Consider the following 15,038-nt stretch of genomic DNA (forward strand, 5'->3'; position numbering starts at 1 on the left):
CATAACTGTCAGAGAGAAGTAAGACAATTATTAATGAGTTGAAGATAAATAACAAAAAATTAAAGTTAGAGATCAATGAATTGAAGAAAGGTACTAGTTACGGGGGTGCAGGTGAATATAATGATGTTCTGGATGATGAGAACAATAATAATGTAATTATGCAGTTGAGTGATGAAATATATTCATTGAATATAAAATTTAGAGTTGCTATGGTTATAGTTGTATGTATTTGGATTGTGATGCTGAGTATGTGGTTGATATAACTTATTTTGTAATGTAACTTGACATTGTGATGTAACTCTAAATGGTGTAATTTGTTTCCTGATGTAACTTGTTTTCTTTTGTCGATTCTAAGCTTGAAATCTTTGATTTTTGACATTTACCTCCAACTTCTTCAATTAGAGAATGTTATTAGAGCCTAAAATGTGATTTTTTTTTTTTTTAGATCTTTTGGTGTTGTTTGTTTCAGTGGCATCTGGGGAAGCCTTATATAAAATGTTTGTCCATACGCTACATAAAATTCTTTCTTTGCACTATAATCAAACTCTAGAGGAGAAGATAATCCTCAAGTCTATAAACTCTTCGATCCCAAATAATCTTTGAGATAACTTGTTGACTCTAACATTATATTAGTTTTAAAACTTCCTGTTTTCAACTCATCGATCCAGTTAGAAACTAGAAACATATCGAGCAGTTTTCTAATATACTTAATAACAAAATGCATATATATAGCATTATTCAGTTGCTTTTTACCGATAGTGATTTGAGATTTGGAATTAGAGTGCCATTGAGGCTTCCAGTAGCAAATATGCTAGAGAGCAAAAGCATCTGATTTTTATCTGAGATAGGGCTATTCAAATTAAACCAACAATTAGACACTTGTAACTTTTCTTGAGAAGCATTTAGTCACATTTTAATTAGCACAAACCTTTACATACATCAGCACTCCATCAACCCATTAACCATTACATAACTCTATGAATTAGAAAACTATCAAACATCACAAAGCACACAACATCATCATAAATAACTATATGAAAAACACATGCTCCACCTTCTTTCAACACAAACTCACAATTCCATAAAAGACATCAACATATAGTAACACTGACCATAATAGCTATACACCATATCTCATCCACTTATCACCATAAAATAATATTATCACAAAATCTCCACATTCTAACATGTTTACATAAGTAGAATCTTTACAAACAAATCCTCCAAAAAAACAACAATTGCACACCAAAGTTTAGCTCACTAAAATGTTTACATCAGTTGAATCTTCATCCATTAATTTTCACAATATAAGAGAAATTTAGCCCATCAAAAACCTCTAGCTTCCAAAATTTACAAAACCCTGTGATCCGGCGGTTAGAACACGGGACCCCATAGCGAGGGGTCAACGTCACGTGGAAGTCAAAGGGCCAGGTGGTCCATCGGAGAAGGGTGAGCCGACCGGACTCATGAAAAAGAACGCGTGAGTCGCCGAGAAAGGATGAGTCGGCTCTCCGGCCGACCGATGAACATCCGATAATAAAGGCGATGGGTCACGCGCTGATTGAACGATATGGAAGAACGGCGAGCGACGCGATCGTTCCAAAGACAATGTAACATCTCGCTAGTAGTCCCTATATAACATCTCATGAAGATCTCCCATGCCGATGAAGAGGAAGGGACGGATGTAAGGGATGTGTCCTACGTGGAAGGAATCTTGCCAGCATGACCGATTTGCTCCCCGACTGACCGCCCGACTATGGTGACAGATATCAAGTCCTATGAGGTCCTATGGCTAGGCCATACCAAGTCACGGTGTTGTTGTCGTTCCCATCGAAGACGGCGTGGCTGGAGGCGCGAGTCAGATAAACTCGTCGCACATATCGATAGGGCGGCGTATGCGCCTCCGTACGCTCTTTCACCGCTATAAAGAGCCTTATACTACCTTGGGTACGTTGGACACCTTTGGAGCCACTTTTTTCTGCTTCACTTGGAACCCCTTCCCGGCCCGACTTCTGTGCAGGTTCGTCGGAGGTTCGTACAACCAGTCGAAGATCCACGTCAGCAGCCGGGGAGCGCCGCGTGCCCAGCGTCCGTTGATTCAGCATTCGGACAGGATCACCCTGCAAATGCAAAACAACACTTAAAATTCCAACATTGCATATATACTTTAATCATCATACCTTTGTACTAACTGTATTGCGGTAAAAATAACTACCTTTTGTAGCATTATTCTAGGTAATTTGTTAGAAAATAACCAAGATGAGATGACTGTTGCACCTATAACATAATAATAAAGCATTATCAAATATATACTCAACCGTAAACTATTAAAAAAAAACCCGAAGCAAAAAGCAACTATACCTTTTGTAGCATTATTCCAGATAATTTGTCAGAAAATTACCAAGATGAGATGGTTGATGCATCTATGACATAATAGTATCAGGTGTATTATCATGCATATCTCTCATGGAACATAATTGAATCATACAATATGGGTATCATGTTAAAGAACAATATTGGAGGTTCTGAAAGGAAATTGAAACAAGTCAAACACTAATAGCAAGACATTGTTTAACTAGTATTCAGAAGGAAAGTTATTAATCAAGCAGCCCATCACTCAAACATAATCCTTAAGCATATTCACTCGCTCTCATCAATCTTGAATCAAGGTACTAGAAAAAGATGCAGATGACTTCTTCTAGACTATAATTGGAAAATTAAGGAATAATGGTACATAAGCATTTAATAAATCAGGTAATGTGTAGCCACTTTGTTATTCACCACCACATCACTCACTCTGTCATGGGTTTAACAAATATAATTAATGTTCATCCAGACAATGAAGTTCCTTGAATCTCCACACCAATCTCCAAATCAATGATACTAATCTGTCACTACCAGATGAAATAATCAGCTAACCAACATACTCAAGTATATACTCAACTGTAAACTATTTAAAAAACCAAGCTTAATTACTAAATGGTTTAATCAACTAACTATAGCATCAGTAATCATCTAACTACAGCATCAGTGAAAGTAATTCAAGTTGCAATCAGTGTTGCAATGGAAAATGCAGTAATCAGCTAACTATAGCATCAGTAATCAACTAACTATAGCATCAGTGAAAGTAATTCAAGTTGCAATCAGTGCAGCAATGGCAAATGCAGCTAACTAAAGCATCAGTGAAAGCATTTCAGTTGCAATCAGTGCAGCAATGGTAAATACAGTAATCTACTAACTATAGCATTAGTAATCAGCTAACTACAGCATCAGTGAAAGTAATCAGCTAACTACAGCATCAGTAATTAGCTTTATCAAGTAATAATGTGAAAGATTGTGAACTTGTAGTAAAAATGAATACCTGAGAAAGTTGTGATGTCAATAATGGTATGAATTGAGTCTCAGTCATACTAAAACTATCAACGGAGCTACCAATTGTTGGCACAGAATTTATAGGCTAAAACAAAAAAATAAAATACAGTTAACTGTAGGACCGTGATCGTTCGATAGAGGGGGGGTGAATATCGATTCGAAAAGTTGAGTAAAACTACGCAGCGGAAAAGTAAATGAACACAGTTGTTTTTACTTCATTCGGAGCCTGTGACGACTCCTACTCGAAGGCCCGTGGTCCTTGACCACTTTCGTTGGGCAATCACTAGCAATTCGAATATAATTACAAAATGAATACAGGAAATGCAAGTGAAACAAAGTAATATCGACAAAGAAATTAACTAAAAACCGAAGGAGCACTTTGTCGGAGCTTTGTTGGCGTCGCAGGCACGTAGAGCAGCAAGACCAGCAGTAGAAGAGTTCTCAGATTGATTGTTGAAGAAGCTCCATCCCTGGGGCTTCTTTTATATGCTGCTCCGGGCGCCTGGATCCCTTCCGGGCGCCTGGTGAGACGTGGCGCTGCAATCGGTGAACTCCACGTGGCGGCGACTCGGCTGGATAAACTTCACCTCCGCGCGGATCCGTTCGGGCGCTGGACCTCCGGCCCGGATCCTTCGGCGCTCGGACCTCTGTTCGAAACTTCCTTTCCGCAAAGCGAGTTAGTCCAGAGTACATATGTATTCTTCAACGCAGTTGTTAGCACAATTTATGAAATAGAATTAACTGAAAAATATGACTTAGATTCCGTCTTTCCGGACGGAATCTAGTCACGATCTCGACTTAGATATCCGAAATGGATCTAAGCCGGATCGACGCCTAATGTTCCTTCCCGGGAACGCGTCCTCGCAGTCACTCCCCTCTAGTGACTTACCTCACTTACCCGGACGTGACGTCAGCCCGTCGACCGTCTGGACTTCCCGCCACTATCTAGTCGGCCCGTCGACCTAGATGGACTTCTCGCCAAGCGTCGGTCAGCCCGTCGACCGCTTGGACTTCTCGCCACTATCCGGTCAGCCCGTCAACCTAGCTGGACTTCGTGCGACATCCGGTCGGCCGTCGACTGCGGACTTGCACACTCGATCAAAGTGTCAGACAACAACAAAACTAACTTAACCTATTTTTCATTAATCAAAACCTATGTTAGACCGTTAGTGCTACCCGCACCAACAATCTCCCCCTTTTTGATGGAATGACAACCTGGTTAAGTTAGTGAAAGAACGCAAAAAACACGTACATCGGTTTTAAAGTTAGTTTTAGTGTTTTCAATTTTAGTTTATCTAACTTAACCACCTAACCCTCCCCCTTTGGCATTCATCAAAAAACAAGGATAAGCAATCATAGTGTAGAGTTACTGTAAAAAATAAGCACAGCTAATCTTGAAAAAATATTTGAGTTTGGTTCAAAATTCAAAGATAAAAGTATAATTTTTAAATCCAAGTAAAAAAAATCAAGTTGACTTGGGAGAGACAAGTTGAATTTTGAAAAGTATAAATTTAAAGTTAATCAAGTTTTAACTTTTCAAGCGTGTAAAATTAAATCAGGTTTTTTAAATTTTCTTTTCAAGTTTAAGTAACATTTACTTTTTTTTAAAAAAAATTTCAACTTCAATTTTTCAAAACACAGCAAAAATTAAACAAGTAAGATTAAATTTGCCAAAATAAATTTGATAAGAGCAAAATTTGGAAAGTTTAATTTTCAAGCATATGTTACAAAGCTAAATAAGTTTAAATTTGCAATCAGGTTTAAAAATTAGGTGGGATTAGACTTCCAAGTTTTTCAACCACTTAGTTAAATTAAACTTTTTGTAAACTAATGTTTAGACATAAGTTAGTTTTAAAAAGTATTTTTCAAACACACAGAATTTTAATTAATTTCTCCCCCTGAACTTGATACTTAAATTTAAACAGCTGTCTAACCAATTAGGTATTAACTAACTATCAGAAGATAGTAGCTTTCCTGGTTAGTCAGTTAATTAAGGTGATTATAAGCGGTGTTTGACTTGACTGATGATCTTAATCGATTCTTATCTGATTTGTATTTAACATCCAGACTTATGCTGATGCACTGAAATAAGCATCTTAAGTCCAGACAGTTGGCCTATGCATCTCACCCCTTTCTATGTTTGTCAAACACAAGCAAGGTAAACCTAAGGTGTTGGTGAGATGCTCAAAAACTAGTCCTATGGGTACATGCTTTCTAAGGATTCAAAACTAGTCTAAGGCCAAAACTATTTTTGAAAAACTAAAAATAGGAAAGTTTTGAAAACAAACAAGTTTAACTTATAATTTGAAAACATTTATTTTGAAAACAATTTTAAAAAATCCTAGTCTATTGAGCACATCCCTAATTTTCGACGTAAGTTGCTAAACTTACTTTCAGGGAGTGGTTTTGTGAAAATGTCAGCTAAATTTGATTTGGACTCAATGTATTTGAGTTCAATATCACCTTTAGTAACATGATCACTGATAAAGTGGTGCCTAATTTCAATATGTTTGGTTCTTGAATGATGCACAGGGTTCTTGGTTAAGTTAATTGAACTTATATTGTCAATTAATACTTTTACATTTGTGATGTTTAAGTTGAAATCTTTTAGAGTATGCATCATCCATAATAATTGTGCAACACATTCACCTATAGCTATGTATTCTGACTCAGTTGTAGATAGAGCAACACAATGTTGCTTTCTACTAAACCAGCTAACAAGTGATGAACCTAATAATTGGCATCCACCACTTGTGCTTTTGCGGTCTAATTTACATCCAGCATAATCTGAGTCAGAATACCCTATTAGTTCAAAATTATTGGTCCTAGGATACCAAATTCCTACATTTGTTGTTCCTTTAAGATACCTAAAAATTCTTTTAACTTGTGTCAAATGGGATTCCTTAGCACAAGTTTGGTATCTAGCACACATACTGACTGCAAATAAAATATCAGGTCGGCTTGCAGTTAAGTACAGTAGGCTACCTATTGCACTCCTATAATATTTTAAGTCAACTGATTTTCCATTTGGGTCATTATCTAAGATTGTGTTTACTGCCATAGGTGTTTTTATTTCTTTTGTATTTTCCATCCCGAATTTTTTAAGTAATTCTTTAGTGTATTTGTGTTGATGAATATAGTTTCCTTCATTTGTTTGTTTGATTTGTAATCCTAAGAAATAAGTTAATTTTCCTACTAGGCTCATTTCAAATTCTTTTTCCATTAGATTAATAAATTCCTCTAAAAAATCTGAATTTGTTGAACCAAATATTATATCATTTACATATATTTGTGCAATAAATATGTCTGTATTTAATGATTTAACAAACAAGGTTGGGTCAATTTGACCTTGGTTGAATCCTTTAGATGTTAAGTAAGATGTTAGCCTTTCATACCATGCCCTGGGTGCTTGTTTAAGTCCATATAATGCTTTCTTTAACTTAAATACATAATCAGGGTGTTCTATACTTTCAAACCCAGGAGGTTGACCTACATAAACTTCTTCTTTAATTAGTCCATTAAGAAAGGCAGACTTAACATCCATTTGGTATAGTTTGAATCCCTTATGGGCTGCATAACTTAGTAACATTCTAATGGATTCTAATCTGGCTACTGGGGCATAGGTCTCATCATAGTCAAGCCCTTCAACCTGACTAAACCCTTTGGCAACTAGCCTAGCCTTATTTCTAGTAATTTCCCCAGTTTCACTTAATTTGTTTCTGAATACCCATTTTGTTTCTATTATTTTCTTATTCTTAGGTGGTGGTACTAGGTCTCAAACTTCATTACGCTCAAATTGGGCTAGTTCTTCTTGCATAGCTATAATCCAGTCTGGGTCTAGCAGGGATTCATCCACTGTTTTGGGTTCTATTTTTGAAATTAAGGAGATTTGACTCAAGTTTCTAAAAGATGATCTGGTTTGAACTCTTAGGTCTGGGTCACCAATTATTTGATCAGTTGGATGGTTGGGATTCACTCTTATAGTTCTAGGGGGTTCATTTTCTTGATGTTGTTCCTCTTCTTCATGACTTAGAGTTTGGTCAATTCTATTTTCAATTTTAGAGGAGAATTTTCCTAAGTGTTCTCTTGTATTTAAGATGAAAACTGGGCACCCAAACACTTTAAAATATTTTATATTGGGTTGTTTATTATAAAATATTTCGAAGAAGGTTTTGTTATGGGTTTTATTTATTGTAGTTCTGTTCTGTACATAGCAAGCTGTACTAACAGCTTCTGCCCAAAAGTATTTAGGTAGGTTATACTCATTTAACATTATTCTAGAGGCTTCAAGTAAGGTTCTATTTTTTCTTTCTACAATCCCATTCTGTTGGGGGGTTTTAGGGCATGAAAATTCATGATGGTAACCATTTTCAAGACAAAAACTGTTAAAGTTGTGATTTTTAAATTCTCCCCCGTTGTCACTCTTAATTCTTTTAATTTTAATATCTTTTTCGTTTTCAATTTGTTTGCAGAAATTTATAAAAATTTCAAAGGTTTCATCTTTATGTTTTAAGAATTTTACCCAAGTAAACCTAGAATAATCATCTATAATTACTAAACAATATAAGTTTCCATTTATAGATTTGACTCCATGGGAGTCAAAAAGGTCTAAATGTAGAAGTTCTAATATTGAGTTAGTTTGTGGTTGATTTGTTTGTTTGTAAGTGGATTTAGTTTGTTTACCTTGTTGACAAGCATTACATATGGTTGAATCTAAGTTAGGTAATTTTGGTAAGCCTCTCACAAGTCCATTTAATTTACTTATATTTTGAAAGTTGGTGTGAGACATTCTTCTATGTCATAACCATGTTTCTTCTTTTTGTGTTAAGTAACACTTAATGGAAGAAGTGGTTAAGTTGATGGCATAGATGTTGTCTTTTCTAAAACCTTTTAGGCTTATGGTAGGAGTATCTAGATGTTTAATTAAACACTCTGTGGATAGAAATTTAACCTTATACCTAGTATCACATAATTAACTTATACTCAGAAGGTTGTATTTAAAATTTTCAACAAGTAAAACATTTGTAATTATAAAGTCTATTTTTAATTCAATATTACCTATACCAATTACCTTGAGTTTGCCGTTGTTTCCAAAGGCAACTGTTCCTAAGCTTTTGTAAGTGAGTTGAGTGAACTTGGTGTGATCTCCAGTCATATGTTTGGAGCAACCACTGTCCAAAATCCACTTGGTTTCCTACAGTAAGTAGGATTTAACGTTAGTCTTTTTATTTATGACCAGACAAAATTTTAAGTTTAAAATTGGAGTTTTGACATTAATTTTTAAGATTAAAATTGAGATTAAGTTTAAAATTAAAATTTTGAAAATAATTTTTAAGTTAAAAAAAAATTAAAATTTTGAAATTAATTTTAAGTTTAAAATTTTGAAATTAATAAGTTTAAAATTTTGAAATTAATTTTAAGTTTAAAATTTTGAAATTAATTTTAAGTTTAAAATTTAAAATTTAAGTCTTATTCATCTCACCCGATCTATATTATCAATCAGGGAATCCTATGATTTTGCGAGATGAAATTTGATTTTTAATTATGGAGTTTTGGTTTAACTTGTGTTAGATTCAGGTTTAGTTTTGGTCTCTACAAACAGGCATTCTTCGGATAAACTTCTAAGCTTGGTGAGTCACATGGACGTCATTAGAAGTAACCAACCTTTCGAGGTTTTCCGAATAGTCCTAGTACTAAACCTTGGTCTAACTGATTAGGATCCATTTAAGGGTAGCTTCGGTCAGTTCCACTTGGCCAAATGCACCAGATCGAAACCATATCTTTCTAGACATGCGATGCCCAAGTTTTCCTAACGTACTATCATCCAAAAATTTCACCAGTATCATGATTCAAGTTAAACTTGGTTTCTAATCCTAATTACCCTGCCGAGTTAGTTTGTTTTGGGTTACCCTATCGGGTAAGTTAGTTTTGGAGGTGCCAGCTATTCTGGAGCCTCCCCCTGAATTATTGACCATTAATTTAAATTTTGGTTTTAGGTTTGTGTCGATTCTTTTTATAGTTATGGTTAACTTGGTGATAATTTTGTTGATTTTTAAAGTGTTTAAATTTTGAATTTGATTTAGGTTTGTATTTTGGATTTTGGTTTGGTTTATTCGATTTTATATAATGTATTTTTTCTTTAGGTATATAATATTGATTTGTGGTTAAGCACGCTTTCGGAACCCAAGCTAAATTGGTTGATTTGTATTGGGTTATTAATGATTTGAAGGTTTTATTTGAATTCAACTTATATCCTAGTCCGGTTTTATTATAGCATGCTTTTTGATTATTTAGGATTAAGTCTAGATTTTTTGATCTTGTTGTGAATTTTTCTAACATCTCCTTTAAATTGTTTATTTCATTTTTTAATGATAAATTCTCCTCCTCAAGTGTTAGATCTTGAGTTGGATTCGAATTTTTTATTTGTTCCTTGAGGTCTTGATTTTCCTCAAGAAGTGATTTGTTTTCATTTTCTATTTTAATTAATTTACTATTTAAACAGGAAATAATTCTAAAAAAATTTTTGTTTAAATTAAAGTATACCTCATTCGGGCCTCCTTGATGCGGACTCGTGGCTTGTTTCGGGTTCGGACCCTGTCTTCATCTTCCGCTCATCTTCTTTTACCTCGGTCATCGATTGAGGTGGCTCGATGTTCTGCTCTTCTTCCTCGATTCGTCAGGAGTCGTCCCATGTTGCTTTGAGGGCCTTCTTTTGGTTGGCTTCGGTTTATCGAACTTGATTTTGGGCATTCGTTCTTGTAATGTCCCTTTTGTTCAAGCAAGTCACGTTCTTTTGATCCGGAGGCGATCTTCAAGGTCCTTTGTCGTTGATCTTTTTCCTCCGTGAACATTTTTCTTACCAAGTTCACGGTGTTCATCTTCGGAGTCTTGGTCGGGATCTTCTTCATATTGCTCTTTCTTTCTTTGGAGGAACCTGCAAAAAGCTATACCTTTTCGGCTCCGACATTAGTTTGTTCATGTAATTCTAATTCACGGAAAAGCTTATCTAATTTTAATTTAGAAAGATTTTAGAAATTTTGTAGGCATCTACAATTGATGCCCCAAACTATTACGTGGAAAAGCATTTATCGTACCTTATTAAGTCTCTATTTTCCATCCGGTGGCCTATCGCATGAAGCCCGTTAAGGATGTCCTTGATTCTTGCGTGGAGCTGATTCACATTTCCTCGCATTTTTATATTAAAATTTTATTTAAAAGCGGTCTCGTTTTTTACCTTAGGTCGCTTCGTTCCTTCGCGTCGCTCGATCAATTTGTCCCATAGCTCTTTAGCGTTTTTGTGTGGACCGACTCTGCAGTTCTTCTCTTGTCAATCCGCACTATAGAGTGTTGATCGCTTTATTTTCTATTGATGCCTTTTTCTTCAAGTCTGTCCAGTCTTCAGGATCCAGTAGATTCCGGAGTTGTCCATTGGAATTTTGTAGGGTCTCGTAATGCTCATCCACTGGTGAAGTCTGTTTTGAGGTAAACCTCCATCCGCTTTTTCCAGAAAAATCATCCCGTTGAAGAGTGGAGGTCGTACTGTGCTGAGACATTTTAGTCCTGCACGCAGACGAAAGAGAAGAAACAAAAAATCCCAAGACTTGGTCTTGGATTAGTAATCGGAAGAGAGAAAAATAGTAGTAAAAATCTAGATTCGTGTTGCACCAATTTAGATTAATTAAAAATATTAAAGTAATGATACACCAGTTTTAGAATTAAAATCGACAAAAAAAAAAAAATTTCACCCTATAATTTGGTTGTTAATTATCTCGGCTCCGATACCACTTGTAGGACCGTGATCGTTCGATGGGGGTGAATATCGATTCGAAAAGTCGAGTAAAACTCATGAAAAGTAAATGAACATTAGTCTTGGAGCCTGTGACGACTCCTACTCGAGGCCGTGGTCTTTGACCACTTTCATGGGCAATAGCAATCGAATATAATTACAAAATGAATACAGAAATGCAAGTGAAACAAAGTAATATCGACAAAGAAATTAACTAAAACCGAAGGAGCACTTTGTCGGAGCTTTGTTGGCGTCGCACGTGTAAAGCAACAAGACCAGTAGAAGAGTTCTCGATTGATTGTTGAAGCTCCATCCACAGGGCTTTTTTTATATCTTGCTCGGGCGCGGATCCCTCCGGCACTGAGAGCGGGCGGTCTAATCAGCGAACTCCACGTGGCGACGACTCGGCTGGATAAACTTCACCTCGGCGGCGCGGATCCGTTACGGGCGCTGGGCTCGGCGCCGACCCTTCCTGTTCAAACTTCCTTTCCCAAAAGCGAGTTAGTCAGGTACATATGTATTCTCGACACGCATTGTTAGCACAATTTATGAAATAGAATACGAAAATATGACTTAGATTCCGTCTTTCCGAGACCGAATCTAGTCACGATCTCGACTTAGATATCCGAATGGATCTAAGCCGGATCGACGCCTAATGTTCCTTCCCGGAACGCCTCGCATGATCCCTCCCTCAGTGACTTACCTCACTTACACCGGGACGTCCGGTCCCCGCCGTCGACGGTCGATTCGTCGACTTCTCGCCACTATCTAGTCACCCGTCGACCTATCGGACTCCCAGCGTCCGTCACCCGTCGACGCTTGGACTCGCCCACTCCGTCAGCCCGTCGACCTAGCTGGACTTCGTGCCAGACATCCGGTCAGCCCGTCGACCTGTCTGGACTTCCCCTGCACACTCGATCAAAGTGTCAGACAACAACAAAACTAACTTAACCTATTTGTCATTCATCAAAACCTAGGTTAGACCGTTAGTGCTACCCGCACCAACATTAACAATAAATAATACCAAATAAATGAAAATTTGAAAGTTATGGAGTAGAAACCATTACAATTGTTGAAGCTTGATTTGTTATACTTGATTCTTTTCTTTTCCTTGAAGTCTTCTCTAACCCACCTTTCAACCTTTTACCTGAGACTGTTTTTTTTCTTGGTTTTAATTCCTTTCACTCCAGTAGAGTTCCCTTCACCATAATCAAACTCCCAAGATTTTTGGCTCACTTTTGATTGTTGGATATTAGATTCATTAACTTGTAACTTATCATCCACCATCTTACACAAGCTCAACATAACATCTTTAACAACCTTATAAGTGTCATCTCTTTCTGCTGCCTTGGTAACCAACTGAACATTCAACCCACACAAATCTTTGTATCACATGTTTTGAAGTACTTTTGGATCCAAACTAGCATTGTTGGCCATTGAAACATTAACTCCAAAATATCCAATTTTTGCTTTTCTTGTCTACCTTTTCAGTACATACTGACTTGGGATCTTCATGATATTATTCCACGTAAATATTTTCAGAATATGAGAACACAGAATTCCAGCAAATTCATATTTTCTGCAACTACACTCAATTTTTTTAGACTTCTTATCAAGTGTAATTATATGATGGTTTCTCTTTTTATGAGGAGTAACTTTATATTTTGTAAATATATCAACATCCTCACAAATTTCAAGACTAGAATCATGAGATAAGCACCACTCTTGTTGAAAACACTTGTATACCTTAGGAGTATAAATTTCACTAGCATGCTTTAAAATCTCAATTAGAAACATTAAATATGGAACAGTTGTACTTGATCTGAAATCATCTTTTAATTCCTCATATCGATGATCATCAAGGAGTCTTTGGAAGTGATTGAAGAAGTCTAAAAACTTATGTTTATAAGTGACATATTTTTTCACAATACTATTCATACTCTCACTTCTTTGGGTTGTAGTCATATCTACACAAAACATTTGTCGTCCATATACTAAAGCCCATTTTTCCTTTATGTTGTGCATGCGCCTCAACCAATCATTGTCTTCAAGTGCATACTTGGCCAACATCATGTTCCATGCTGAAATAAAATCTTCCTCTTCATCAAAATCATATACACAAGAGACAAAATCTTTAGCAAAGTCTCTAAACTAAGAAAAAACTCCACTCAAATGTATGACAGCATTTTGATAAATGTGCCAAATGCACAAACGATGATGTGTTTCAGGCCATCTAGAAGCTGATGCTTTTGTGATTGCTGCATCTTGATCTGTAAGAATAGTAGTTGGTTTTTTCTCACCCATAACTTTAGTTAATGTATTAAACAACCACTCAAAAGTCAAACTAGTTTCATCATATAATAAAGCAGCGCCAAAAAGTATCGATTGTTTATGATGATTTACACCCACAAACAACGCAATTGGCCGACCTTCATTATTTTTTTTGTAGGTTGTGTCAAAGCAAACAACATCTCCAAAAGTAGCATAATCAGCTCTCATCTTAGCATTAGACCAAAAAATATTAGTAATCAAATCATCTTAATAGCATAAAAAAAAATTAGGATCATCAAACTGCATTTGCTGTAAATACTCCAATACACCCACTGTATCCCCAACTCTCATATTTATTGTTCTTTTGAATCGCAAGTAGTTTTTGTAATTCTCAGGAATAAATCCTAAATTCTCCCTCCCACCTACTTGTCTTACCATAAGATCATGAGATGCTTTTGGGGGGATTCCCACATCACTTGCAATCTCAATCTGTTTCGCTGCAGAAAAAGATATATTTCTATAACTTCTATAGAGGTGAGTTTTGTTTGGACTTGAGAGATAATGATTATGCTCTTTAACAAATTACACCACAGTAAACTTGCTTTTTTTCGATTATTAATCTTCATTTTAGCCTCACAATCAAACCTAGTTTCATCACGACTTGCTTTGACATAAATATCTCGTTTGTCTTTTCCTCTTTTGCCTTGGGCACAACAATAAAAAACTCTATCAAGTAATTTACCCGATTTATCATTGTGGATTTTTCCTCTCCTTACAACAAATCTAACTTTTTAGCATATGCCAAATAAAATTGATATGCATCTTCTTCTGTATCAAATTCTAACCCCAATTGTGGTATATCCAAATCTGTTTCAGTGTTTAAGCCTATAAAATCAAATAAACAAAGAAAAATGTATAAAAAGTAAAATTCGATATATTGAAACTCCATACATTCCTAATATGAATCTTATTACCTTCATCAATAACATCAAAGTCACCTTCCCGACTAGCTTCATTTTCTTCAAAGTTCAAATGACGACAACTCGTATATTTACCCTCCATGGTTAGAGTCCAAGCTGAAACCTTATCTTGATGGTGAGCACAAACTGCATATCAATCGCAATTTAAAAAACTTCTAAAAATCATATTATGTCAGAAGCAAACATCAAATTCGGACTCAGTTTTGTTAAAAATCTCCGAAACATAAAATATACGCAAAAATAGAGTGATGTTGCAGGTAATCTCCTAATGAAATACTAACTAAATTTTCAATAGAAATTTCAGTAAAAATGTAATAAATTGTGGATTTTGATCCAAGTGTATAAAATAACTGATTATATTAACTCTTGTATGAAAAGAATAACATACCTCAACCCAGATAAAGGAGGACACTGGCCGAACTGACGGAATTCTCTACCTACCACAGAAGAGTGTTCCTCACTCTGTGCAAAATTACTCAAGAACCTTTCTTCAAGCAAAGGCTGGGTATGATGACCATACACAAAAAGTGCATCATATTAGAAAACATCTTGACTGCAAAATGTCCAAGTAACCTCAAAATGTAAAAATTAGTACCACAATAAAGAATGACATGTAATCCATAATTGCA

Source organism: Zingiber officinale, chromosome 9A, assembly GCF_018446385.1.
Source record: "Zingiber officinale cultivar Zhangliang chromosome 9A, Zo_v1.1, whole genome shotgun sequence".
NCBI lineage: Eukaryota > Viridiplantae > Streptophyta > Magnoliopsida > Zingiberales > Zingiberaceae > Zingiber > Zingiber officinale.